The sequence below is a fragment of the Balaenoptera ricei genome, unplaced genomic scaffold, assembly GCF_028023285.1.
Source record: "Balaenoptera ricei isolate mBalRic1 unplaced genomic scaffold, mBalRic1.hap2 scaffold_369, whole genome shotgun sequence".
NCBI classification, from domain to species: Eukaryota; Metazoa; Chordata; class Mammalia; order Artiodactyla; family Balaenopteridae; genus Balaenoptera; species Balaenoptera ricei.
Genome location: NW_026777577.1, coordinates 192,013 through 206,000, shown reverse-complemented (window position 1 = coordinate 206,000; position 13,988 = coordinate 192,013). Strand labels below are relative to the sequence as shown.

Genomic DNA, 13,988 nt, shown 5'->3' with positions numbered 1-13,988 from the left:
ACAACTCTGCAAAGTGGCTATTATTATTCCATCTCGTGGAAAGAAACTAAATTTCAGTGGGGTTAAGTGGCGTCTCCATTCACATAGGTATTAAGTTTTAGATCTGAATTCAAATACCTTTCTGACACAAAAAATATGACATGAGAATTGAGGCTTAGTATTCAAAACATCTGCGCCTGTGACTAAAGTAGTAGTATATAGCTATGAGATATATTAAATTCCTAAATGATGGCAGTAGCAATGGAGAAGAAGATAAAAGTATATTAAATGTGACACCCAATGACGTGATACTTAACCACACACCAAACTTTTTTTTCCCACAGAACTCTGAGTTTCAGCCTAGAGCACCATCTATTTGTTTAATCCAAATAGAAAATTAATCACACAAACGAGAATATTCTAAGTCTTTCTTAATTCTTCTCATTGATAACTCTTCCTCATGCATTCCACCAGCAAGTCTTTAATACTGTATTTCCAAAATATAGGCTTCCCACATTATATGAGTCAAAAGCATCCTTGACAAAGAGTTGAATAGTTGAATTTTGGATTGTGAGGGCTTATATTCTGTTTAATCATTTTTAAAAGGGAAATAATGATGCAGGGCCAACTTATCCCAAGACCCCAACTGATTTTGCCAGCAAAACACCTGAAAATATCCATATAACGATTATTCTATGATAAATATTGAACACATTTCCTTTCTTTTGTACACAGGGAAACACTGCATTCATGATAGATTGGGATCAGTCCACTCCCATGCTTAGATTTTTAGGTTTAAGCTGTATTTTATCCTGTCAAACTTTCTCCTAATGTGTGAGCCTTTCTGTGGCTTTTAGTCTTGCTTTCTTCGCTGACTTTTGAAAGTGCCTAAAAGATTGTTTTACATTTTATTAATGAACAACGTATTTGAAGAATCAAGCACAAGACTAATTTCGATGGGTGGGACAGCGGCACTCTGTGTGTAGGGCATCTCCATACTACCCCCAAAGACGATCGCAGTCCGACGCTTTGATGATCCTAGACTGGGTGGCACAACGAGAGAAATTTCTTACAGTTCTGAAGGCTGCTGAGATCAGGGTGCTGGCATGCTCGGTTTCTGGGGAGAGCCCTCTTCCTGGCTTCGAGGTGGCCACCTTCTCACTGTATCCTCACGTGACATTTCTTCTGTGTACAAGGGGAGACAGAGCAAGCCCTGGTTTCTCTTCTTCTTCTTATAAGGACTCCAGTGCCTTTAGATTAGGGATCCACCCTCATAACGTCAATTAACCTTAATACCTCCACAAAGGCCCCAGCTCCAAATACAGTCACCTGGAGGTTAAGGATTCAACATATAAACTTTGAGAGACACAAACATTTTGTCTATAACTTTTTGCCCCTGGCTCAGCAAAACTCGTGTCCTTCTCAGATATAAAATACATTCATTCTATCCCAACAGACCCAAAAGTCTATCTCATTTCAGCAACAACTTTAAAGTTTAAACTCTGAAGTCTCATCTAAATGCCATCTAAATCAGACATGGGAGAGGGTCGAGGTCTGACTCATCCAGAGTCTAAATTCCTGTATAGCTGCGAAACTCTGAACCCAGAAAAGTAAGATGCTTCTATAATACAATGGGGGCACGGGAATAGGATAGATCTACCCATTTCAAATGGAAGAACTTAGAAAGAAAAAAAGGGTGACATGTCCCCCAAAACTCCAAAAATGAGTAAGGCAAATTCCACTGGATCTTAAGGTTGGGGAATGGTCCTCTTTTGTCTGATGATCTGCCCTCCAGGCAAACCGACTGGGGCGGCAGCCTTACCCTCCCAGCTCAGCCTGGTGGCCCTGCCCCTTCAGCTCTCTGCAAGGGTTTTGCTCATGATGCTGCCTGATTTGCTTCTGTAGCCCCAGGAAACAAATACAATGGCAAATTGATGTATCAAAGGAATTCAATGGGGAATGAAGGTCATTTCAACAAATGGTGCTAGAACAACTGGATATATTTATATATATATATGTATATTTATATATATTCATATTTATATATTTACATATAAAATTATCATGCTTACCTCGCACAATAAATAAAATGATTGAAGTGGTAAAGTTAAAGGTAAAGGTAAAGTTACAAAGACTCCAGAAGAAGTAACAGGGTGTAATCTTTGTTACTTTGATGTAAGCAAAGCTTTCTTAGGTAAGGATATAAAAAACACACACTATAAAAGGATAAATTTAACTTCACTTCCATGAAATTTAAAACTTCTGCTTTTTTTTGTGTTATTTTATTTTATTTTTTATTGGAGTATAGTTGCTTTACAATGTTGTGTTAGTTTCTGCTGTACAATGAAGTTAATCAGCTATATGTATACATATATCCCCTCCCTCTTGGACCTCCCTCCCCCCCATCCCACCCATCTAGGTCATCACAGAGCTCGGAGCTGAGCTCCCTGTGCTATACAGCAGGTTCCACTAGCTGTCTATTTTACACATGGTAGTGTATTTATGTCAAAACTAATCTCCCAGTTCATCCCACCCTCCCCTTCCCCTACCCTGTGTCCACACATCCATTCTCTACATCTGCATTTCTATTCTTGCCCTGAAAATAGGTTCATCTGTACCATTTTTCTAGATTCCACATACATGTGTTAATATATGATATTTGTTTTTCTCTTTCTGACTTTTTTCACTCTGTATGACAGACTCTAGGTTCATCCACATCTCTACAAATGACCCAATTTCATTTCTTTTTATGGCTGAGTAATATTCCATTGTATATATGTACCACATCTTTTCTTTTTTTTAAACATCTGTATTGGAGTATAATTGCTGAACAATGGTGTGTTAGTTTCTGCTTTATAACAAAGTGAATCAGTTATACATATACATATGTTCCCATATCTCTTCCCTCTTGCATCTCCCTCCCTCCCACCCTCCCTATCCCACCCCTCTAGGTGGTCACAAGGCACCGAGCTGATCTCCCTGTGCTATGCGGCTGCTTCCCACTAGCTATCTATTTTACATTTGGTAGTGTATATATGTCCATGCCACTCTCTCACTTTGTCACAGCTTCCCCTTCCCCTTCCCCGTATCCTCAAGTCCATTCTCTAGTAGGTCTGTGTTTTTATTCCTGTCTTGTCCCTAGGTTCTTCATGACCATTTTTTTTTTTTTCGATTCCATATATATGTGTTAGCATACTGTATTTGTTTTTCTCTTTCTGACTTACTTCATTCTGTATGACAGACTCTAGGTCCATCCACCTCACTACAAATAACTCAATTTCATTTCTTTTTATGGCTGAGTAATATTCCATTGTACATATGTGCCACATCTTCTTTATCCATTCATCTGTTGATGGACACTTAGGTTGCTTCCATGTCCTGGCTATTGTAAATAGAGCTGCAATGAACATTTTGGTACATGACTCTTTTTGAATTATGGTTTTCTCAGCATATAAGTCCCGTAGTGGGATTGCTGGGTCATATGGTAGTTCTATTTTGGGTTTTTTAAGGAACCTCCATACTGTTCTCCATAGTGGCTGTATCAATTTACAAACCCACCAACAGTGCAAGAGGGTTCCCTTTTCTCCACACCCTCTCCAGCATTTATTTTTTGTAGATTTTTTGATGATGGCCATTCTGACTAGTGTGAGGTGATACCTCATTGTAGTTTTGATTTGCATTTCTCTAATAATTAGTGATGTTGAGCATCTTTTCCTGTGTCTCTTGGCCATCTGTATGTCTTCTTTGGTGAAATGTCTAGTTAGATCTTCTGCCCATTTTTTGGTTGGGTTGTTTGTTTTTTTGATATTGAGCTGCATGAGCTGTTGTATATTTTGGAGATTAATCCTTTGCCCATTGCTGCATTTGCAAATATTTTTTTCCCATTCTGAGGGTTGTCTTTTCGTCTTCTGCTTTTTGAAGGACACAATTTAGAAAAATGATAAATGACAAAGCAAGATGCCAAATTTGGATAATATTTAAAATCTACATGCCCTACAAAGGATTTGTAACCAGAATACATTAAAACAGACACACAACTCATAACTCAGTAAGAAGGCAAACAGCACAATTAAAACCTCATGAACTTCCAGCTACTGTCTAGAATATAAAAATCTGAAAAGAATGTAGATTCCACACTACCAAAAACTAAAAAGTGTGAGAGCCACCTGTCTACACTGGCAGGATCATCCTGGGGCACTGAAATGGGAGAGGAGACCCCATCACTTGAAGCTGAAGGGGAAACAGCATCGGCGCCTGGGCCTGTGGTCCGAGTGGCAGTCCTGCTGACCCCTGAATCAACGTTAGGGTTGGGACTTCAACATATAAACTTGGGGGGAATACAAACATTCAGTCCACACCTGCAAATTCAAATTCAGTCTAGTCCTTTCTCAACAGCTATTGTGAATTTGAACTACCATTGTTTCAAATTTGTTACAGGGAATATTCAGAGCATCAGAGTTCAGACAGCCAGGAATACCAATATAGCTACAGTGTATGCACTTCTCTCCATGTCCCTCTATCATATGGATGAACGCATCATCCTCCGAACTGGTCTCTGCAATACTTCAACTTATCAATGACTTCCCATTTAATTAAAGAAGATATTGTGAGTCCTTACATGTAACATCCTTAACAGGATCGAGCTTCCCCTGCTTGTTTCTGCAGCCCCACTTTCTGCTTGGCCGCGCTGCCCTTCTTCTATTTGATTTACTCCTTCAGTCACAAACTGATTCCGTAACTTTGTCTTTGCATGTTCTTTTCCCTTCACCAGAAGCACCATTTCCTTTACTGTACGTGGCTGACTCTCTCTGTATTCAGTTCTCAGAACGCTTATCCCTGCCCGCATATCAAGATTAGCACCCTCCCACCTACTCACGCACATACCTGTATTCCCCACTCCTTCACCCCCCTTCTTTTTGTATCTGTGATTTTGTGCAATTACTTTTTTCTTCTACTTTAAAGTGAAGATACCTACAACACCTGTTTTATTAACTGCTTTATTTCCAGTGCTTATTACAGAAAAGCGGACACATAATACTTATTCAATAAATATTTAATAAATAAAGAAGGAATGAATGGATTAAATATTTAGCAGGTAGGTTGTAGAGCACTTGGTTGTTAATTTTATGTAGTGGTGAAACGAAAACAGCTTAGCATAAAAAAGATTAGGATCCAAATGAATGTGTCCATCAGTATGGTTGATGAAGATATTTAACAGGCTAAAATTTAAGATGACTGCTGGGAATTTTTAGGACATGAGTTTGGATAGCACAGTGTATGCTCTGACAGTTGGGTTTGCTCTTTTTTGTAATGCAAGTGCCTGATCTAAGTTTTGATTGCAGAGACATCCACTTCAAAGATGGGTTGTCTGAATAAACACCTTGCAGCCACATTAGCAGATGAAGAGCCAGGCCAGCCCTTTCAAGCTCCTTTGTTTTAGAGATCTTGGTTGATTTTTATAACTGACTACTTGGAACACTTGTTTTTTCTCTTCCCTCTTTAAATACCCATGCTTGTGTTTGAAGTTCACCAAGAAAAATGAGCCCAAGAAACTGTAGGCCACCACCCTCACCTCCAACAGAAGCAGAACCCCACAGCCTACTCTCTCTCTCTGTCTCTCCCTGTGACCTCACTGTGTGGTCCAGATGTGTCATGTAATTTCCAGGACTTGTAAGTCATAAACTTTTTTCTTTCAGAGTTTCCTGATGGTTATTGCAAAGGGCATCTTGCAATCATAATAAGAACCACAAGGGCCAATCCGGCCATAACACTGGTTATGTTTAAGTTGAGACTGGCACAAAACAAATAGGTAAAGCAGAGCAGGAGGATTTTAAAACATGCCTGAGAGGATTAACCAGCATTATCAGCCTTTAAAAAATAATACCTACTAATTATGTGTACTTATTATTATTATCAGGTATTGAGTTAATATATTATGCCATTTTTACAATGATAGTCCTATGTTTGGTTTTATATTTCTTGTATAGACAAAAAAGTTGACATTCATAGAGGCAAAGTGACTTTCCCCAGGTCCTAGATCTGGAAAAGGTACAGTTTCCTGAATCTTGGGTCCAAATTTTATACACTTTAGCTCTAAACTATAATTGACAGGAGTGAGGACTTGAAAAATGAAATAAGATTAGACTGGAAGCATTATTTTGAAATATTAATAAAGTAGCAATAACAGTTCAGAATGTAAAAAGTATTGTCAAATTATCTCATTGGCTCCTCAGACCAGTCCTATTAGAGAAATGGGAATAGTGACTAGGAAAAAGAGCTAATCAGGATTCTGACTTTTTTATTACAATTCTCCCACCTACTACCACTGATGGTTCCAAAGGATGATATATTTTAAATAAAATTGAGCTTTATTGGGATTTGGAGCTTTGCCATTCCCTGTTTTCCTGAAATGTACTAAAATAAAAATGTGAGTATTCAATTGATGGGAAGAGTGGTGCCAGAGTCTTACCTCAGAGCACATCAAAATCACCATGGGAACAAAAAAATAATGAGATCTGTGATCCCTACCCTAAGCAATTCTGTAAAACATTTTGAGGTATAGTAAAACTCAAAATATATTAATAATAAATAAATATGAGGTTTCTGTTTCAACCAATCTGCAGAGCTAATGACAGATTTGTGACAAGCTTATTTGGCTTATTCCGTGATCCTTTTTTCAGCTCCATATCCTACTTAACATTTGGCATTCTATTGCAGAAAAAAAAAAAAGGATCATAGAAATGACCCGTGGAGCATTTATTTCTGTCTACATTTATATGTAGACGGTCCCTGACTTATGATGGTTCGACTTAAGATTTTTTTTTTTAAAGCGATCTGTCTCTGTTTCTTCCCAAGAGTTACAACTTTTTTTTTTTTAATTAATAACTACTTTATTTATTTATTTATTTTTTAAACTGTGTTGGGTCTTTGTTTCGTGTGAGGGCTTTCTCTAGTTGCGGCAAGCGGGGGCCACTCTTCATCGCGGTGCGCGGGCCTCTCACTATCGCGGCCCCTCCCGTTGCGGGGCACAGGCTCCAGACGCGCAGGCTCAGTAATTGTGGCTCACGGGCCCAGTTGCTCCGTGGCATGTGGGATCGTCCCAGACCAGGGCTCGAACCCGTGTCCCCTGCATTAGCAGGCAGATTCTCAACCACTGCGCCACCAGGGAAGCCCCGACTTAAGATTTTTCAACTTTACAATGGTGTGAAAGCAACACACATTCAGTAGAAACTGTACTTCAAATTTCGAATTTTGATCTTTTCCTGGGCTACTGATATGTGGTAAACAAGGCCCTTTCACGATGCTGGGCAATGGTAGTAAGCCACACCTCCCAGTCGGCCTCACCATCCCGAGGGCAAACAACTAATACACTTGATACATTTACAGCCATTCTGTACCGATACACCCATTCTGTTTTTCACTATCCAGTTTAAGCATTCAATAAATTACATGGGATGTTCGGCACTTTATTATATATAAAGTAGGCTTTGTGTCAGAAGATTTTGCCTAACTGTAGGCTAATGTATGTGTTCTGAGTGTGAGTTTGTCTAGGATAAGCTATGTTTGGTAGGTTAGGTGTATTAAATGCATTTTGACTTACCAATATTTTCAACTTACGATGGGTTTATCAGGATGTAACCCCATTGTAAGTCAAACAAGATCTATATATAATCCCTTTCTTTCTCATATTAGAAATGATGCCCCCAATTATGATGCTTGATTTTGTCTTTGTTGTCTATTTCACCCTTGAATTATATAATTTTGAATGTCATGGCAATAGTAAGTAGACAAGATATTGATATTCTTTTTTATTAATAGATATATGAGAATAGTAAAGATTAAAATTTTATGTATTAATTCAGAAACTATTTGTTGAACACTGCAGTACATACTGGGAATACAAGGTCAAATAATATGTGATCCATATCATTAAGAGTCAAATTTTATTAAAATAAAATTCCATTTAAGTGTAGCAGGTTATATCAAAGTACTAACAGTATTCAGTGCAGGTGCTATTGGAGGAAAATTGCAGGATAGAATTCATATCTAAGAACTGAATTGGTAGGGACTTCCCTGGTGGTCCAGTGATTAAGACTCCGTGCTCCCAATGCAGGGGGCATGGGTTTGATCCCTGGTCAGGGAACTAAGATCCTTCATGCCGCATGGCGCAACCAAAAAAAAAAAAAAAAGAACTGAATTGGTAGAATTGGTAGGATTAGAAATGGTATCTGAGGCAGAGAAATCATGGGCTTTGACATCAAAGTCATACAGCTAGTTATTGGTACAATAAAAATTAGTAGTCACTTCTTATGAATTTAAATCCAAGATTTCTTATGTATTAATTTTTATGGACTTAGAAGTTTGTTACAGTGGTTTACATGATAAAGCCGGAGAAAAGTAGTTTAAGTGGCAAAGGAGAAAGAAATCCTCAAAGAACATTCTACAGATAAAAGAGACAAGGCTTTGTGACCTATGGAGAGGACAATGGAGAGGGAACAGAAAAAAATGAATCTGAAGAATCAAGCCTGATTAATGAAAAAAATCTCTTTTTACACCTGAACTTGAGTGGGAGATTGGCTATTAGGGAGAAATTGTTTCTTGCCTTCAAAATGCCATCATTTAAGTAATCCATCTGTATGTTCAAAGTAGATTGCAAAAAATCAACTGAAAAATTCATTTGTGTTTTAATCATTAACTCAATCTATTGTTGCTACTAACAAGGCACCAATAAAAACATTGTTTCTCCACCCAGGTTTTGAACTAATTGACAGACAAAAGAAGGAGGTTTAGATGAAGATCAAAATATCTAACAGTAAATAAACAGTGCCTAATTAGAGAATGCAAGCCTAAAATCACTTCCTGACCCCGAACCCTAGGATTAGACAGACTCACCCACCCAATGGCAGGATGGCACCTTCTTCCAAAGAGGAAAAAGATAAAGCTCAATTGATATCTGTAGTTACTTTTTCCCAAAATGTATCAATTAGATAAGTCACTGCCCTCTCTCAGGGGCAGAGAGAGCCTAGGGGCATAATCAGAGAAAATTCTCTATAAACCAGACTATGTCCAATATTTCTGTGATATCTCTGACTTTTTATCACTTTTGTCTACAAAAAATAGAAAATGTGTTAATCATTAAGTTGTTGATCATCCCACTGAATAAAAGTTCTGGAGGAAGGTGGTTACAGAGTATTTAAGTCCATAGCTTAAAAATAGCAAAATCTACATTCCTTTGATTCTCTTGGGTTGACTCTCTTAAGTTAACATGGTTCCAATAGAGCTGCCCCTGTTCCAAGTCTTCTTTTGACAGCATCCATTACCCCAAAGCAAGTAAGTGGTATTTTAGGTTTCTCCACTTTTACTTAAATATGTTAGTATAATCTTTCCCAGAAGTCTCATGTCAGATGTCTTCTGATGTCTTATTTGGTCATCCTCCCAACCCTAAGCTAATAACAAATAAAGCAGAGTGGAATTAAACTCTGAAAACCATCAGAATTTATCCCCTGGAACTGTTGGAGGAAACCATCATTCCTGGGCTCATTGTTGAAAAGGGGAAAAAAGTCAGAGATACTTTGGCAAAAAAGTTAAGAGATTAAATAATGCTTGTCAAGTAATCTTTTCCTTCCCAACCCCCATTCATTTGCCTTCTTACAATGGAGATTTAAGTTTTTGGAATAAGTGTCATATTATTAATTTATGGATGAAGTGAAATGCTGAAGTCTGCAAATATTTTCATGCAAATGCATATCATTAATATAATTCGACTTTAGGTTATGTTGAATTTTTCTAACATAAATGAAAACTGAAACATAATCAAAAATCAATTTAACCAACTAATCAAACAGAATCGCTGAGAAAAGTAACATTACCTACAACAACTGAACTCTTTGTTCATTCTATATTTTATGAACAAAGTCTTTTTCCTTTTCTTTCAGCCATATAAAACAAGCATCTAATATAAAATAAAAACTTCTTTGTAGTGTATTAAAATAAAGATCTACAACTGAAATCCTCTATTTTTTACATAAGGAACCAGCAAAAATTCTCACACACATTATAGTAAAATGAAACACAGCTATTAATTAATTAGCAAAACAATACATTATGACTGATTATAATATCAGACTAAGGAACAGTATGGTAGCTAGTTTCAACCTTCAAGTGTAAATTTTTAAAAAAATAATGATCACATTTTGACTTAAAAAAATCTTTTGCAGTATGTATTTAATTGGTATGTTTTAAATAGGATGTTGCAAATGTTCAGAATACCATGTGGTCAGATGATTACCACAGCTCTGTGGTTCTTAATTACCCATATGAAGGCCAAATGAATCAGTAGTCAAATGGGGGCAATTATCACATTTATAGAAGAACATGACTCTCTGGATGGAGTTTTCTGCAAGCCTCATTTGCTATTACAAAGTAAGTAGTAGAGCATTTCAATACAAATGAGAATAGGAGGATGCAGTATAAACTAAATGTCATCAGTTTGGGGGACGGAGAAAATACGGTAGAGAGTCACAATTTTTCAAAGTTTATTTTGGCAAATTTCTGGATGTAGAAAAGGTGAAGCTTGAAATCAAAATAAAAGCAATTTCATACTGAAAGGCTTATTTATGGGAACTGAAACTGCTGGTGGTATAGATTCCACTAAGATCTATCATTTCATTAAGGCACAAGGAAGGAAGGAAAGTTCAGAGGTCTGCCAAGTGAAAATGGTCATCTTTGTAGCTTGGCTGTACTGAATATATTGACATGGAGAAGATTTTCTGTCTGGAGCAGCTGTAAAAATGCAGCCCCATGTCCCAGATGTCCAGCTGAATAGACTCTATGGCAATTGGCATACGTGCATGCAGTTAGAAATCAAATAGAAATACATGCTTTTTCTTCTAATAATTATGCTTTGCTATTAGTCAAGAGTAATGACTCTCAGCAGCACTGTTTCAGTAGAGTTATAAAGATTAGAAACATAATTGACTTATTGATGCCTTGGACGCCCAAAAACTTCTCATGAGTCAGTATATTCAATGTCTAATTATAGGCGATGATAATTCTTTTCCTGTGACATGTCTCAACGGTGGTTTGGATTCTAAAAGCAAATAAAAGGACTAGGAATAGCTCCATGACTCACTTTTTAAAATGAATGTCTCTTTTCCTATGGAGCAGGCGAACTTTCCTAAATAGCCACTGGTACCAGATGCTATTTGATTAAACTTAGGAGAAGTTTATCTCATATCTACATGTCAAAAACTCAGTGAAATGAATACCTCCCTTTATAATACCAGAAAAAAAATCCAAACTCAAACACAAACACAAACAAACATACACACCACACAAACACTCCACCACCCACCACCAAGAGCAAGAATTAGGAATGAGAAATATCAATAAATATAAATAAATATGTAAATAAATAAATACAAATCTGTATTGACATACATCCCCGTCAATGAATACACAAATCCTTGAGAAAGTAAGAGATCTGTCAGTGTACACAAGAAAACAAGATGCAAAGGGAATCGAGGTTCTAAAAACAATAAAACCATTCAGATTTTATGCCATCGAGGGTCTGCATTTTTGTCAAACCACCTAACCTTATTATATTCCTCCCTCTCCCCTCTCCCCATCTTTATATCTCTTTCTCCCTTTCTTTTCATTTTTATTTTTTTAAAAAAATTTTAATGGAGTATAGCTGATATACAATGTTGTGTTAGTTTCAAGGTGTACAGCAAAGTGAATCTGTTATACATATACATATATCCACTCTTTTTTAGATTCTATTCCCATGTAGATCATTACAGAGTATTGAATAGAGTTCCCTGTGCTATACAATAGGTCATTATTAGTTATCTATTTTATATATAGTAGTGTGTATATGTCAATCTCAATCTTCCAATTTTTCCCTCCCCCCCCTTACACCCTGGTAACCATAAGTTTGTTTTCTACATCTGTAACTCTATTTCTGTTTTGTAGATAAGTTCATTTGTACCCTTTTTTAGGATTCTTCATATGATATTTTTCTTTCTCTGTCTGACTTACTTCACTCAGTATGACAATCTCTGGGTGCACCCATGTTGCTGCAAATGGCATTATTTCATTCTTTTTTTATGGCTGAGTAATATTCCATTGTATATATGTACCACAACTTCTTTATCCATTCCTCTGTTGATGGATATTTCAGTTGCTTCCATGTCCTGGCTATTGTAAATAGTGCTGCAGTGAACATTGGGGAGCATGTATCTTCTCGAATTAGAGTTTTCTCCTGATATATGCCCAATAGTGGGATTGCTGGGTCATATGGTAGCTCTATTTTTAGTTTTTTAAGGAACCTCCCCATACTGTCCATAGTGCCTCTCCATAGTGGCAGTACCAGTTTACATTTCCAGCAACAGTGTAGGAGGGTTCCCTTTTCACCACACCCTCTCCAGCATTTATTTCTTCTAGATTTTTTGATGATGGCCATTCTGACTTGTGTGAGGTGATACCTCATTATAGTTTTGATTTGCATTTCTCTAATAGTTAGTAATACTGAGCATCTTTTCATGTGCCTCTTGGCCAACTGTATGTCTTCTTTGGAGAAATGTCTATTTAGATATTCTGCCCATTTTTTGATTGGGTTGTTCGGTTTTTTGTTTTTGTTTTTTTTGATATTGAACTGCATGAGCTGTTCAACAAAATACTAGCAAATAGAGTCCAACAGCACATTAAAAGGATCATACACCATGATCAATTGAGATTTATCTCAGGGATGCAAAGATTTTTCAATATTTTCAAATCAATCAGTGTGATACACCACATCAACTAATTGAAGAATAAAAACCATATATATATAATCATCAAAATAGATGCAGAAAAAGCTTTTGACAAAAGTCGTAATCTATTTATGATAAACACTCTCCAGAAAGTGGGCATAGAGGGAACCTACCTCAACATAATAAAGACCATATACGACAAACCCACAGAAAACATCGTCAATGGTGAAAAACTACAAGCATTTCCTCTAAGATCAAGAACAAGACAAGGACGTCCACTCTCACCACTTTTTTTAAAAAATTAATTAATTAATTAATTAATTTTTGGCTGTGTTGGGTCTTTGTTTCTGTGCGAGGGCTTTCTCTAGTTGCGGCAAGCGGGGCCACTCTTCATCGCGGTGCACGGGCCTCTCACTATTGCGGTCTCTCTTGTTGCAGAGCACAGGCTCCAGATGCGCAGGCTCCGTAGTTGTGGCACATGGGCTTAGTTGCTCCGCGGCATGTGGGATCTTCCCAGACCAGGGCTTGAACCCGTGTCCCCTGCATTGGCAGGCAGATTCTCAACCACTGCGCCACCAGGGAAGCCCCACTCTCACCACTTTTATTCAACATAGTTTTGGAAGTCCTAGCCGCGGCAATCGGAGAAGAAAAAGAAATAAAAGGAATCCAAATTGAAAAAGAAGAAGTAAAACTGTCACTCTCTGCAGATGAAATGTTACTATACATAGAAAATCCTAAAGATGCGACCAGAAAACTACTAGAACTCATCATTCAATTTGGTAAAGTTGCAGGATACACAGTTAATACACAAAAATCTCTTGCATTCCTATACACTAACAATGAAAGATCAGAAAGAGAAATTAAGGAAACAATCCCATTTACCACTGCATCAAAAAGAATAAAATACCTAGGAATAAACCTACCTAAGGAGGCAAAAGACCTGTAATCAGAAAACTATAAGATACTGATGAAAGAAATCAAAGATGACACAAACAGATGAAGAGATATACCATGTTCTTGGATTGGAAGACTCAATATTGTGAAAATGAATATACTACCCAAAGCAATCTACAGATTTGATGCAATCCCTATCAAATTACCAATGGCATTTTTCACAGAATTAGAAATTTTTACACTTTGTATGGAAACACAGAAGACCCAAAATAGCCAAAGCAATCTTGAGAAAGAAGAATGGAGCTGCAGGAATCAGACTCCCTGACTTCAGACTATACTACAAAGCTACAGTGAGCAAAACTG

General features: G+C 37.2%; 1 long non-coding RNA gene across 5 annotated transcripts in view; it reads right to left on the bottom strand.

Moving 5' to 3' along the window:
* Positions 1-393: 393 nt before the first annotated feature.
* Positions 394-13,988, bottom strand: part of LOC132358773 (uncharacterized) — a 200,685-nt gene continuing 187,090 nt past the window's right edge. For 2 of the 5 annotated variants that reach the window (XR_009500518.1, XR_009500513.1), the window contains one exon: positions 394-1,164. This is a non-coding gene — a long non-coding RNA (uncharacterized LOC132358773). Of the gene's footprint in view, positions 1,165-1,288; positions 1,309-10,118; positions 13,357-13,988 lie in introns of those variants that run through there. The other 3 variants (XR_009500515.1, XR_009500516.1, XR_009500514.1) reach the window with 3 other exon arrangements.